The sequence below is a fragment of the Rhinoderma darwinii genome, chromosome 13 (assembly GCF_050947455.1).
Source record: "Rhinoderma darwinii isolate aRhiDar2 chromosome 13, aRhiDar2.hap1, whole genome shotgun sequence".
Classification (NCBI taxonomy): Eukaryota; Metazoa; Chordata; class Amphibia; order Anura; family Rhinodermatidae; genus Rhinoderma; species Rhinoderma darwinii.
Window position 1 is genome coordinate 8237323 of NC_134699.1, and position 15029 is coordinate 8252351.

The following is a 15029-nucleotide window of genomic DNA, read 5'->3' on the forward strand; positions in this document are numbered from 1 at the left end:
GCGCTGAGCGGCTTAGTTTCTGAGTGGCTTTTCTCCGAAAGCCGATAAAACGGTGTACGAATTCAATAGAAAGTACACCGTTACATCAGCTTTCCGAGAAAAGCTGATCAGAAACTAAGCAGCCGAGCGCTGCTGCCGCTTCCTATTAACGATCGGTGGGTGTCTAAGTCATCGGACCCCCACTGATCAAAACTTTTGACATGTCACTATGACATGTCAGAAGTTTGTTCAAAGTTTAGTTACACTTTATCTGCTTGAATCAATTGTTAATGGCCGTTCAGCTTTGTGGGTAAGACGGCTGTTTACCGGCAAAACAGCGCGGCCATTAACAAGCAATTTGAAAACTGCACCAATTTGTGCAACAAAAAAAAAAAGACACGTTGCCACAATTTTTATTCACATTGCTGCCATACCATAGACTGCAACCCAGTCTATAGATTACATACATCGTAATTAAACTTTACATAGTAAGCGAATAGACTTGGTCACTAATTCTGACTGCAAATATAATTTTCCCAAACCATCAGATGACAGATCTGTACTGCAGTACAAAATGAGCATGTGGGGTCTGCATACGTATAACTTATTTTATTGCTATGTGACTACCAGGTGGATATTCCAGGACAGTTCTGGGTGGGTGGAAGATAATCTCATGAATTCTAGATATTTAAACTAATAGTAACCAATCTCACAGGACTCTCCGAACTGCCCAAGACAACCCTGCCAGAACAGTGACGGAAGATTCATAAAGCACAACAAACAGTAATGTCATCTGTGTCAATCACAAACAGCTGCCATTAAAACGTCAGCCGCATGCAGCCCACACAGAGAATCCTAGGCATTATTCTGGAAGATTACATAATACATTATTGATAGAAAATAATCTGATTTGTTTACTTGGGATTGGCTGCTGTGGATAATATTTGATTTCAATGTAAAATGTATCAGCATTGTGTTTTTCGCTTACAAAAAAAAACATTTTTGACCTATTATACACGGAGCAAACACAGGGAAAATTTAAAGAGCAAGTCCGCCTGGAATCGCAGTGGTGCAGTGTGACTTTAGCTCACATTCCCTGGTCTAGGGGGAAGTGACAATTCTACTGGATGCAATTTTCTGCAATGCAATGAGGGCGAAGATGCTCTCCTAGAAGAAGACCCTTCAAAATTCAGTTGGTCACTGGAGACACTCAAGCATTTAGATAGAAATGTTTTTGGATTTGGTGGAAGGAATTGCTCTTTATAGGAGACACAATCCAATAAGTAACTGGTTGTCAAACTTTACTAGGAGGGGAGATGTATAGGACAATTACAAGAATTCTTATGGAGTCCAGAGGAGTGAGGAACTGCCAGGCACATTGGGCACCACCTCTTTTTGAGTGAAGTCATAAGACTGGCAATGAAGATCAATCATGGACAATCTGATTGTCAATTAGGTTAGATTCCTGAAGTGTTGTCGGGCAGCTCACCATCTATATTAGATCATATGCAGATCTTGCTAAGAGGGGCAGAGTTTGGTGACTGAACTATAATGAAGGATCTGGGGTCTTCACATACAGTAAGATCAGACATACAACTGACTCATAGGAGGCAAATGAATATAGAATAGACCTCCATGTGCCCGACATGCTTAATAAAAAACCCACCAGACTTTTGGAGAAGATGATTTAGAGTATTTAAAACGTATCTGGGACTCACTTAAAACAGGAGCACTTAATGATGGTCTACGTTTATATAATATATATAGGACAGATCTTTCTCCTCAGTGCAGGACACATATGGTCCACACATTAGTCCCAGTCCACAGTGGGTCTTAAAATAGAACACCCTGATCGCATACTCACAAGGGACAATTGTATACAAAGCCAAGCAGAATGTTTTTGCATTGTTGGAGGAGAGTACAGGGAGAACATAAAAAATCCAGGCAGATGTTAATCCTGGTCGTATTCGAATCCAGAACTCCAGTTCTGCAAGGCAACAGTGCCAACCACTGAGCCACCGTACTGCCAACACGGATGATCATGCCAATAATCAAGCTGTGCAGAAAGCTTCTAATGAGTGTGTATGAGGATCATAAACGATCACGGTCACTCAAAAGAGGTTTACTACATGCCGCAGATATAATAGTCCGATATGATAGCCAGTGATGCTTCCCTTTTCCAACAGGTATTGTTAATAGAGCGGGGGAGTTCCAAGAGTGGACAGATGTCCCACATAGTCAATCTTGGTGAGGCCCCTGGATGGCCAGCTTCATAGAACAGAATGAAAAAGCGCTGAGATTTGGAGAAAAAGCATCCCCAAGGAAGAACGAAGTTTGACAACACATTAGGTATTCAATTCAAATACCATGTTTTTCCAGAAGTAGACGGCTTAGATGATAAAGTCAGAGAGAACGTCCCACGTTACATCTGAAAATCAAAGGACCTTACTGACGGAACATGTCTTACCAAACAGGTGACATTAAGAACACAAGATTTCTTGTAGGAAATTTCAAAGAGATCATTATTTGCATGGTTAAGAGAACAGAAGATGACACAATGCTGGACGTACAGTAAACTTGCCTATGAAGCTCTTCAACTTTTTAGATCTCGAAATCTCAATCACCCTATGATCTCAGGAGGAAAAGCTCCTCTAATCAATCACAAGATAAATTATGTATCCATGCGGCATTAAATTCAGGTTCAGAGGCTTGGTCACAAAAACCCTTGAGATACTTATCAACTTTAACTCTACTTTTCCTCTATCAGAAGTAACAAACCCCAAGTGAAGCTTAAATTCGATTGACTGAAAGGCAGCTCTTCATGTGACTGCTACTAACACCCCCCCCCCCCCCCAGGCATGTCCGGCTTCTTTTATCTGTCATGATACATTGTTCTGAGCATCTGAAGATCATTTCATGAAAGAATCTCTTTCAAAATGAACAGACAGAACAAAATACAACAATCTGCCATCGTCATCTCAACTGACTTTCAGCAGCCTCCACGTATAATGTGACCAGACAGCAACGTGTTTTTAATAACCGAGAGGAATGGGGGGGGGGGGGAATGTAAAAGGTAATTTTATTAAGACCTCATATCAAAGCAATGGTACAAAACAAAAGTGTAGAATCCGGAGCGTTTCACATAGTAAGCCAAACAACAGTACCAAGTGTAAAAGGTCGATTAGTAACAAGACACACGGATCCAGTTTTCCACATATTGAAATGCATATAAGTTGAAATAGAAATACAAAACTAACAAACCGCCTGTCTTAATCAGCAGTACATATGTACATATACAATAAAATTTGACGAGGACCAGTCAAAGGGAGAAATTCGGTGGAGGAATGGTGGACCAAACAGAGACGTCAGCAACACTGGGTCCAGTCAACCTGGGCGATGTCAAGTATATGAGCTGGTATAAAAGTTGGCTATCCACGAACTCCACCATTTCATAAACGTATCAGAACATCCACGTGTTTTATACGTGAGATAGAAAAGTGGCAGAGTAGAGTTTACGAACGTAATCCATTCTGACAACATAGGAAACTTTGGATGTTTCCAATGCAGGAATATAGTTATTTATTTTTTTAGCATAGAATAAGAGGAGCATCAAAAGAAACCTAACCGCCACGGTAGGTATAAGTTCTTCCACCAGACAAGTTCTGGGTTCAATTATACGAGGGAGTCCTGAATTAAAGCTCAAGAAATTCCTGTACTTCAGTCCAGAAAGTATTAATAATTGGACACTCCCAGAACATATGTAGGAAGGAGTCCTCAGCTCCTTGGCAAAGAGGACAGACCGGAGTAGGTATACGTCCCACCCTACATAATTTGCAAGGAGTGTAATAGATTTGGTGGAAAAATTTTAATTGAATAAGTCGGTCTCTTTTAGATATTAAGGGACCTGTTAGAAAGGATAGCATTTCCTTATGATTGTCAGTAAATACAGAGTCTGAGAACATCGGTCCAGGGCTCTATCAAGTTTATTGGAAGATACAGTTAATAACGGTCTATAAAGTATGGATAATGTTTTGGCCAACGTCTCCTGTGTCACCCAATCCTCCACCGGGGATGTGCATAATCTAACATTATATCCTGCAAATTGCGACCAAAGAGCGTGCCTAAGCTGGAAATAACAGAATCTGAGATGGGTCAAGATCTGGTGTTTAGCCCTAAGTTGTTCAAAAATAGCTACTTTATCTTCCACCACCACACCCTCCAAGGTTAATATACCCAGAGTTGCCCACTCACCAGCATTAGGAAGTCTTCATAAGGGTATGTGCACACACACTAATTACGTCCGTAATTGACGGACGTATTTCGGCCGCAAGTTCCGGACCGAACACAGTGCAAGGAGCCGGGCTCCTAGCATCATTCTTATGTACGATGCTAGGAGTCCCTGCCTCGCTGCAGGACAACTGTCCCGTACTGTAATCATGTTTTCAGTACGGGACAGTAGTTCCATGGAGAGGCAGGGACTCCTAGCATCGTACATAACTATGATGCTAGGAGCCCGGCTCCCTGCACTGAGTTCGGTCCACTACTTGCGGCCGAAATACGTCCGTCAATTACGGACGTAATTAGTGTGTGTGCACATACCCTAACTGTGGTAGAAGTGGGTTATACCAGAGTGGTGTCCTAGGTGACCAGGACTGCTGCTCTGAGTTAAGGAGCAGCATCGATCTCTGCCAGACCTTAAAGGGAATGTGTTGTCAGCAAAACATGTTTTTGTTTTTTTTTTAGTTAAACAATTAGTGTATAGGTGATTAAACATTGTTCTAATTTATTTATTTTTTTCACGAGTCAGGAAATATTATAAATTGGATTCAATTGGATTCTAATTTATAATATTTCCCATTGATGGTCACTAGATGGAGCCATTCCCAAAATTGCAGCATTGCATGTGGTAAAGCAACCACATTGCTTTACGCTGCAAAATTGGGTAAAAAGCCCTCGCTCTAGTGAGCTCTCAGCATCCCCCCCTCCTTTATCCTAGCTAGTGCCGGGAGAAACGAGGGATTTGAACGGTCTAACCTCCTACACTGTGTGTCGCCATTTTTTGAGCTAACACACAGTGTAGAAGGTTTACATACAGTAGTAAACACACACAAACACGAACATACATAGAAATCTCTTACCTGCTCCTGCCGCCGCGGCTCCCTCCGGCCCGTCCGCTCTGTCTGCTGCCGCTGGTCTAAGTGCACAAGTCCGGAAGCCGCGACCGGAAGTAGTAATCTTACTGTCCGGCCGTGACTTCCGGTCCACAGGAAAATGGTGCCGGACGGCGCGCATTTCAAATCGGACTTTGTGGGAGCGGCGCATGCGCCGTTCCCACACAGCGGCGTACATGTTAGTGGATGGAACGGGCCCCGTTCGCAGTCCCTATGGGACTGGAGCTGCCGTATTCCATGTCTGTATGTGTCGTTAATCGACACATACAGAAATGGGGAAAAAAATGGCAGCCCCCATAGGGAAGAAAAAGTGTAAAAATAAGAAAAAGTAACACACAAACACACAAATTAATCCAAACGTTTTTAATAAAGCACTAACATCTTTAACATTTTTTTGTGGTAACACTGTTCCTTTAAGAGTACTCTGCATCGGAATTGTAAGCATATGTCCAGCGTGGGGGGGCAGTCTATAGATAGAGTTCACCAATGCTTTATAAGAACTAAGAAGGGAGGCTTCTAGCTCAGTACAGGGATTAAAATGTCTTTAGGTAAACCACCACCAAACATACACCAGTTGGCTAGCAAGAAAGTAGAGATATAGGTTTGGTAGGGCTAGACCCCCCATGCTCAGTAGGTAGTTGTAGTGTGCCTAGAGCAATTCTAGGAGTCCCTCCTGCCCAAATAAAAGATATGAAATCTTTTTCTATATTGGAGTACAGTGATAATGGTAGCCATACTGGAGAATTGTGAAAGAGGTACAAATATCTAGGTAGAGACTTCATTTTAAACAGATTAATTCTGCCTGTAACTGAGGGGGAGGTGTTTCCATCTATCAAAGTCTATCCTGAGACATTGTACCAAAGGAATGACATTGACAGGTATAAAACTACCTATATCTGAGCTAATCACTATACCTAGGTAAGTAATTTTATCTGCCCATTGTATTGGGGAAGGAAGTACGACACTCCTGGCCGCATTGTCTATCTCCATTACCAAATACTTTGATCAATTCAGAGAAGGATCTAAATAAATCAAACAAAGATAATATTGCCCGCAGAGATGGATCTGGATCATTGAGGATTAGAAGTGTATCATCTGCTTATAGAGGGACATGCTCCTCCCTCTCCCCCATCTTGGAGCCCTTTATATCAGGAGAGGCTCTTATAGCTTTTGCTAGTGGCTCAATGGCCAGTGCAAAAATGGAAGGAGATAGCGGGCAACTTTCCCTAATCCCTCGGGCTAGCGTAAATAAAGGGGAAATGTGACAATTTGTTTTAATACTTGCCGTAGGTTGGGAGTATAGTAACTGTACCCACTAGATACATTTGGGGCCAAATCCAAATTTGCCTAGTACAGACCACAGATAGGAACACTATACCAAGTCAAATGCCTTCTCAAGATCCAAAGAGGCAACAACCTTGGTGCCACCTGACTCTATATTAGATGATATGTTGGTAAAGAGTCTCCTAAGATTAACATCAGTGGCCTTCCCTGGCATGAAGCCAGATTGGTCCTGATGAATAATATGAGATACGATCTTTTGCATACTCATCGGCAGAATTTTGGAGAATATTTTAATATGACAGTTAAGAAGTAAGATAGGCCAGTATGAGCCACTGTCTAGAGGATCCTTATGGGGCTTTGGGATCAGCACTACAAGAGCCTATATCATAGAAGGGCAGAGGGTAGTACCACCATTAAAGAATTGAAAAATGTTAAGTAAATGAAGGGCAATCAGATCGACATGCAATTTATACCACTCTATGGGCAGATTGTCCAGGCCTGGGGTTTTCCGATTTGGAAAGTAACAGGGGTAGTATTATAGTAGTTATATTCTTGTATATAGGGGCAGTATTATAGTAGTTATATTCTTGTATATAGGGGCAGTATTATAGTAGTTATATTCTTGTATATAGGAGGCAGTATTATAGTAGTTATATTCTTGTATATAGGAGGCAGTATTATAGTAGTTATATTCTTGTATATAGGGGTAGTATTATAGTAGTTATATTCTTGTATATAGTAGCAGTATTATAGTAGTTATATTCTTGTATATAGGGGGCAGTATTATAGTAGTTATATTCTTGTATATAGGGGGCAGTATTATAGTAGTTATATTCTTGTATATAGGAGCAGTATTATAGTAGTTATATTCTTGTATATAGGAGGCAGTATTATAGTAGTTATATTCTTGTATATAGGAGGCAGTATTATAGTAATTATATTCTTGTATATAGGGGCAGTATTATAGTAGTTATATTCTTGTATATAGGAGCAGTATTATAGTAGTTATATTCTTGTATATAGGGGCAGCATTATAGTAGTTATATTCTTGTATATAGGGGACAGTATTATAGTAGTTATATTCTTGTATATAGGGGGCAGTATTATAGTAGTTATATTCTTGTATATAGGGGGCAGTATTATAGTAATTATATTCTTGTATATAGGAGGCAGTATTATAGTCGTTATATTCTTGTATATAGGGGCAGTATTATAGTAGTTATATTCTTGTATATAGGGGCAGTATTATAGTAATTATATTCTTGTATATAGGGGCAGTATTATAGTAGTTATATTCTTGTATATAGGGGGCAGTATTATAGTAGTTATATTCTTGTATATAGGGGCAGTATTATAGTAGTTATATTCTTGTATATAGGGGCAGTATTATAGTAGTTATATTCTTGTATATAGGGGGCAGTATTATAGTAGTTATATTCTTGTATATAGGAGCAGTATTATAGTAGTTATATTCTTGTATATAGGAGCAGTATTATAGTAGTTATATTCTTGTATATAGGAGCAGTATTATAGTAGTTATATTCTTGTATATAGGGGGCAGTATTATAGTAGTTATATTCTTGTATATAGGGGCAGTATTATAGTAGTTATATTCTTGTATGTAGGGCCAGTATTATAGTAGTTATATACCTGTATATAAGGGGCAGTATTACCCGTGGCAGCTATTGGTCTATTACTCAATAGGAGGACACAATTAACACATGAGAAAGCTGCCAAGGCTAAAGCGTATAAAATATGTGCTTCATTCAGGGGTTCTTCTGATTTGAGCTACCTTGTTGAGTTTATGATGGGGGTGAGTGTGTGGGAAGAGGTTATCTGAAATAAGAAAACACCCTTTAACTCTACTTACATAGTGGACTGATACTTTGTCATCTTCTTGCTCATTATTTACAACTAGCAGAGCCTAATCCTCTGTCCCAAAAGAGGAGACAACTATAAAGGCTGCAGAACTATTACTTTATGGACAGAAGATAAGACAACCACTTCATGAAGAATAGGACTTATTGCCGCCATTTTCTCATGAGGGGATTGTAGAAAACAATACCTTTAATCATGAAAGTAAAGTCAGAGGAAAAGCTAAGTCCTTAAATAAAGTAGTCGCAAAACGAGACGACCGGGTAAATCAGTAGAACGACGGACAACCATGAAGTTTACTTTAGCTATAATTTTCTAAGGTGAAGTGACATGGCACCAATGTTCAACAAGTGCATCAAAAATAAAACACCAATGGCCACCAATTAGAATAAAAATAAACCCTCACCATCATCATATAAAGAGAGTCGGACTAAAGAGGAAGCCATTGTCTCATGATGGGATTGAAAGTAGGTTTACAACCATCTAAGAAGAAGGCTTAGAGAAAAGCCAATGTCCAATAACTGGACAGGTAGAAATGTTGGGGAATTAGGGAAGGCGACCAAAATGATGGCTAAAGAGAGTTCTTTTTGAAACTTTCAATTTTCTTCACTGCAGTAATGACAAAGTCCGTACCAAAAAAAAAAACATCCTGAGGTCAACCTGTATGTAATGGGGCACAATTTCCTTAAGGTTTATTCAGCATAAAGATATTTGAGTTATCCCTGTAAAGCAGACTCATGTTCCCATCACTGGCTGTGTTGTATGGCCACGGAGCACAGCTGTGAATTTCAATCTCGGTTGAGTATGAGGCAACCAAAATGTCTCTGAAGGAACATTAAATGGAAAATTTATATATTGAACTAGCAGAATAGAACTAACGATTTCTTCAATTACTTGTCTGACGAACATTTTATTCCACTACATAAATTGAATTTCTCGAGATGTTTACGGCGGAAGTATAAATGCCAGCAGAGACATCTAGGGACATTTTTTTGGTAGTGCATGGAGACCAAATCTTATCTGCAAAAGCTCATGAAGAACAGGAGAGAAAATTCACAGGAACGGTCACAAAAAATGAGAAAACCATCAATCCATATTATGTACAATTGTCCCATACAAGCAAAGCATGCATCATGTATGTAAAGAGTACATGTAATAAGTATGTGCATTTACATGGTATATCACAGTTCTAGCTTTTATGATACGGTCTGGATTGTAAAGAGTCATTGGTATGGTCACAAATTGTATGGCTATTAATGGACAAAGTTAGGATAATTCTGGGTGGGATATGGTATTCGGCGATGTGGCGTATTTTATCCAGAATTGTGATAAAGAAATTATGGATCCGTGCTTTGACATCTATGAAATGTTTTCAGCCATATTTTAAGGGTAAATACGTCATAATAAACGGCCTACATCACCCGTCATAAAAAGTTATCTAATTTCATTATAAAAGACTTAAAAGGAAATGGTCGCGGCATTTTATTATAATAAATATTTTGTAAAAATATGGAGGAAAAATTAAAAGGATGAAGATCTCTGCAAATGTGGAATCAAGTGCCACCTAGTGTCCAGATCAAGAAAGACTATACTTATAGGGTAACTAAACGTTCAACAAACTTCACGTCCAGTGGCGTAACTACCGCGGTAGCGGCCGCTACGGGGCTTGAGGGGGCCCGTGCCGCCAGCCGACACGCCCACCCAAATGCCCGGTGGCGCCGCTAGCAGCCGTTACGGCTGCTACAGCGGTAGCGCCGCTACTGTGGGGCCCGCGCCGCCGAGCCTTACACAGGCCCTCTCATGCCTGTACGTGTCGCTAGCACCGGAGGGGGCCCCAGTGCTAGCGGCAGCCAAATACATGTATTAGCACTGAATGGCCGGGCATGTTCCGTGCCTGACCATCCAGTGCCTTACAATGACACTGATTGGCTAGCGGCGCGATGACATCATCGCACCGCTTCCATGCTTGGAAGGTGCTGATTGGCGGGGCAAGTCATTCTGCCCGCCAATCAGCGTCATTGGAGGACGCTCGTTCAGCTCCTGCAGACATGCTCAGAAGAGAACATGTCTGCATCGCCAGTGAACAGCGTGGGAACGGGATCATGTGAGTATGTCAAGTTTATATATATTTTTTCCTCATAAAAATGTGAATGGCATTATCTACAGGGGGGGGGGGTCGTCTTTATGTGGGCTATTATACATAGGGGGGTCTATATGTGGGGCAGTAGCTACAGGGGGGTCTATATGTGGGGGTGGGGGCCACTATATACAGGGGGCTCTATATGTGGGCCATTATATACAGGGGGGTCTATATGAGAGGCACTATATACAGGGGGTCTATATGTGGGGCACTAGCTACAGGGGAGGTCTGTATGTGGGCCACTATCTACAGGGGGGTCAATATGTAGTGCACAGTCTACAGGGGTGGGCTATATGTGGGACACTATATACAGGGGGAGCTATATGTGAGACACTATCTACAGAGGTGGGCTATATGTGGAGCACTAACTATAGGGGAAGCTATATGTAGGGCAGCACGGTGGCTCAGTGGTTAGCACTATTGCCTTGCAGCTCTGGAGTCCATATGTGGGCACTATCTACAGGGGGCACGGTGTGTGTGTGTGTGCCAGTTATATTTAGATGTGTTGAGAATTTTAACTTTGTTTATAGGTGCAGAAATGTTTTAAAAGTGAGAAGCTGAAGACATCTAAACGGAAAACTGCAGAAATGGGTCATGGCCGGGAGAAATCCATCATAGATGTCTGAACCGGAGGGAGAAGAAAAGAACTAGAATCTGAGACGTCACCGGTGAGTCACTTAATGTAAATGTTTATTCTGCCTCTAATCAGTATTGTAGTCCCTGTATGATCTGCAGCGAGATGATGGTGGTATGATTTTTTTTGTGAAACCGCATCCTACCAGCATATCCTTACCATTGTTCCGGCCATGCTGGGAGCTGTAGTTTTACGCCGTACAAACCTATACGCAGTGGCGTAACTACCGCTATAGCAGCCGTAGCGACTTCTACGGGGCCTGCAGCATGAGTGGGCCCATGCCACCCGCCGGCACGGCCCCATCCCATGGCCGCAGGCTCCGCTAGCAGCCGCTATGGCTGCTACAGCGCGACGCCACTGAAGGGGTTGTTCCTACAAAAGAAATGCATCCCCTATGCACAGGATAGGGGATACATGTGGGATCGCTGGGACGCACAGCGATGAGGAGAACGGGGGACCGAAAGTCCCCCCTAAGTTCTCCATGACAAACCTTGGACTTCCGGGGTCTGTGACGGCAGCTCCGTAGAAATGAATGGAGCGCCGGTCGTGCTTGTGCGCATGCGTGACCAGCGCTCCTTTCATTTTTATTGAACTGCGCAGACGCCGGAAGTCCGAGGTTCGTCATGGAGAACTTCGGGGGACTTTCGGTCCCCCGTTCCCCTTATCGCTGCCAGCGATCACACATGTATCCCCTATCCTGTGGAGAGGGGATTCATGTCTTTTGTAGGACACACTATAGGCCGTCTTTTTTTGGGGGGGGGCTATATGGCATTATCTACAGAGGGGGTCTGTATGGCGTTATCTACAGGGGGCTGTGTATGGTGCTATCTATAGGGGGCGCTGTGTGGTGGAATCTATAGGGAGGCACTATCTACAAGGGGGGGGGGGGGGTTGTGTGATACCCAGCAGAGGGGGAGCCCCAGTCAAAAGTTTGCTATGGGGCCCAGTTTTTCCTAGTTACACCCTGGTCACGTCAGAAGTTTTGATTGGTGGGGGTCCGAGCACCGAGACCCCCACCAATCGCTAAAACGAAGCGGCAGAAGTGCTTTTGTGAATGCTGAGACACTTCGTTTCCGTTCAGCTTTTTCTGGAAAACCAGAGTAGCGGTCTACGGGATCATAGACTTTCCATTGAGTCCGTACACCGTTACAATGTTTTCCGGAAAAAGCAGATCAGAAACTAAGCGGCTGAGCACTCACAAAAGCACTTCTGCCACTTCATTTTAGTGATTGGTGGGGGTCTCAGTTCTTGGACCCCCCACCAATCATAACTTCTGACATATCACTATGGCATGTCAGAAGTTTGTTGAACGTTTAGTTACCCTTTAAAAGAGGCATTAGACCTGCATTCCATCTTCTCTCTATTTCTCTCTCAATATATAGTTTTCTAGGTGATTTGTGCCAAATTCACAAAAATGTTGTGTTGACGCAGTTAATTTGGCGCATGTACTGCATTTTAGAGGACACCCCCAAACTGAAAACAGATGTCCACAAGTCAGCTCCCTATCTGCTCAGTAAAACTCTGCGACACCTTATACAAAAGGTATCTGTATGTCCTTGTGATAACATTTAACCACAAAGGCATAGGGCAGACAGTGTTATCATGGGGGTTCAACAGTAGAGAAGCATTAGGCCCTGTACACACACTTTTTTTGCTGGTGGAAAAAACGGCCTCAAAATTACTTTAGGAATGGCAGATTTTGACCTGCCTGCACTCCCTTTGCCACATTTTTTTGCGGTATCCTTTGCTGGTTTTTTTGGCCGTGATTTTGTCTGCCATCAATGGGAGGGCAGAGACGGAAATGGCTAAAGAAAGGGCATGACACTTCTTTTTCCCGCAAGAAAAAAAAAAACATCTCCGCCTCCCATTGAAATCAATGGGAGCCGTTTTCGGACGTTTTTTGGCTTGGTTTCCGTGTCAAAAACATCCTAAAAAAAAACGTAGTGTGAACAGGGACTTAGGCATTAGTACTGTAAAGGCCCTTTTACACAGGCCAATTATCGGGCAAACGATAGTTCATAGAATGCTCGTTGCCGATAATTGCCCTGCAAACGCTTGTTCATCTGCCGATCATATCGTTATAGGCAACACATCTTGGTGCGTAAACAGGGAGACGCGCTGCCAACATGATAATAATGTATGGGGACGAGTGATCGGAGTAACGAGCGCTCATCCCCATACATCGCTCCGTGTGACAGGAGCAAACGAGCGACGATCAACGAGTTGTCTCTTCGATCAGCTCACGTTGCACTGGCCCTATTCACACGGCAGGGATAGCCAGCAGCGAGATGTTTATTTAACGGCCGTCACACAGCCGCAGTAAAAACAATAGACCCCAAATGGGTCTATTCACACGGCCAATTTTTAACACTAAGCAATAACACCCCACCCGAGAAGTCAGATATTTTTTTATAGAAGGACTGCCTTCTACTGAGGAGAGGCATGATTAGCAAACAACCGGGTTGGGAATTATACCAAGGGCAATAAAAAGGGTGTGGAGGGGAAAACAAACACCAAGCCCTTCTGTCCTGGGTGACAACACCAAGCACCATAACGATGGGTCCAGTTTGATATTTGCTATGATGCCCCCTCCCTTCTATGTATGCCGCAGGTAATAGGGCAATTATCCATTTAGAGTGGAGTCAACTATTATATTGCGCTCTTAGGAGACTTATAGTAGCCTATGTTTTACATATAAAATAACAAAATCAGACCTGTCCTATAACAAGTTCAGAAAAAATGGTGTCAGGGCTTTTATGGAGAAAAAGAATATGACAAAAAGTTCAAATAAACCAACGGGGGAGGAAAAAAAAAAAGGGATCAATATTTATCAACTACAACACGTAGCTATGGAAATCAAAAATCAAAACACTGACCACAAGGTGGCAGTCTAATAAAAGAAAATCTTCATTGCTGCTACTATGAAAGTTTAGACACAGAAGAACGAAAATCAATGACTCAAAAGTTTGTCAGTCACTGTGGTAGCCGTCTGATTGGTTAGAAGTTGGGCGTAGGAGATTTATTTCATTCACAGGTGAGCCTGACTTTATAGTAGGACCCTATGTGATTTAGGTTCGGTTCCATAGAACTGCAGGAGTCAAAGGATTGTGGCCGTCATATGGACGCTGAAATGCCTTCATATTACAGCCTTGTGAAACCGACCTACTTCTGTATTAGTACTAACATCATCACATTGGTAGACAGGTCAATGCTCCCACAAAATCAGCACACTCCTCTCCTGAGATACTCTGCACTGCTGGGGTACCCTGCTCCTTTGACTATGTAACTCAGTCTTTAACCTTCCACTCGTCTCCAATCCCCTGTTCACAGCATGACACTGCCCGGTCACATGTAGCCCTATCGTCATTAACATCACATGAGTGGACAGGTCAATGCCCCTTACAAGATCAGCACACTCCATTGCTTAAATATTCTGTACTGCTGTGGGGACTGCTCTCTCCACTATGTAACACTCTGCACTTATCCCTGTTTCCTACCTACACCACTTGGGAGGTAAGCTTATGTGCAGTGTTAGAATACTGTGTGTAGTGTTAAACTGGGGTACTGTGGGCCCCACCAGAGGAAATTATTCTGGGGGCTCATCCTGCAGATATAAAGAACAAGTCCTCATTTATTTTTATTGTACTTTTATGATTGCTCACAGAGGATTAATTCCGATCAACATAGGATTGATCAATGAAAACTTCACCTTTAGGCCCTAGTCAATTTTTCACGTCCGTGTTTCTGCACTTCCTGCTCTTTGGGGGTTTTTTTTTCTCAGCATTTCTTTAGAAACTGGTGAGTGAAACACGGACAGCACACAGATGTCATCCCATGTTTTCACGCACCCATAGACTACGAGGAGCGACGTGGTCCGCAAAAACGGACATGCAGCGAGTTTCACGCAACAGACACGCTGCATGACAAATCACGCATATGTGGAAAG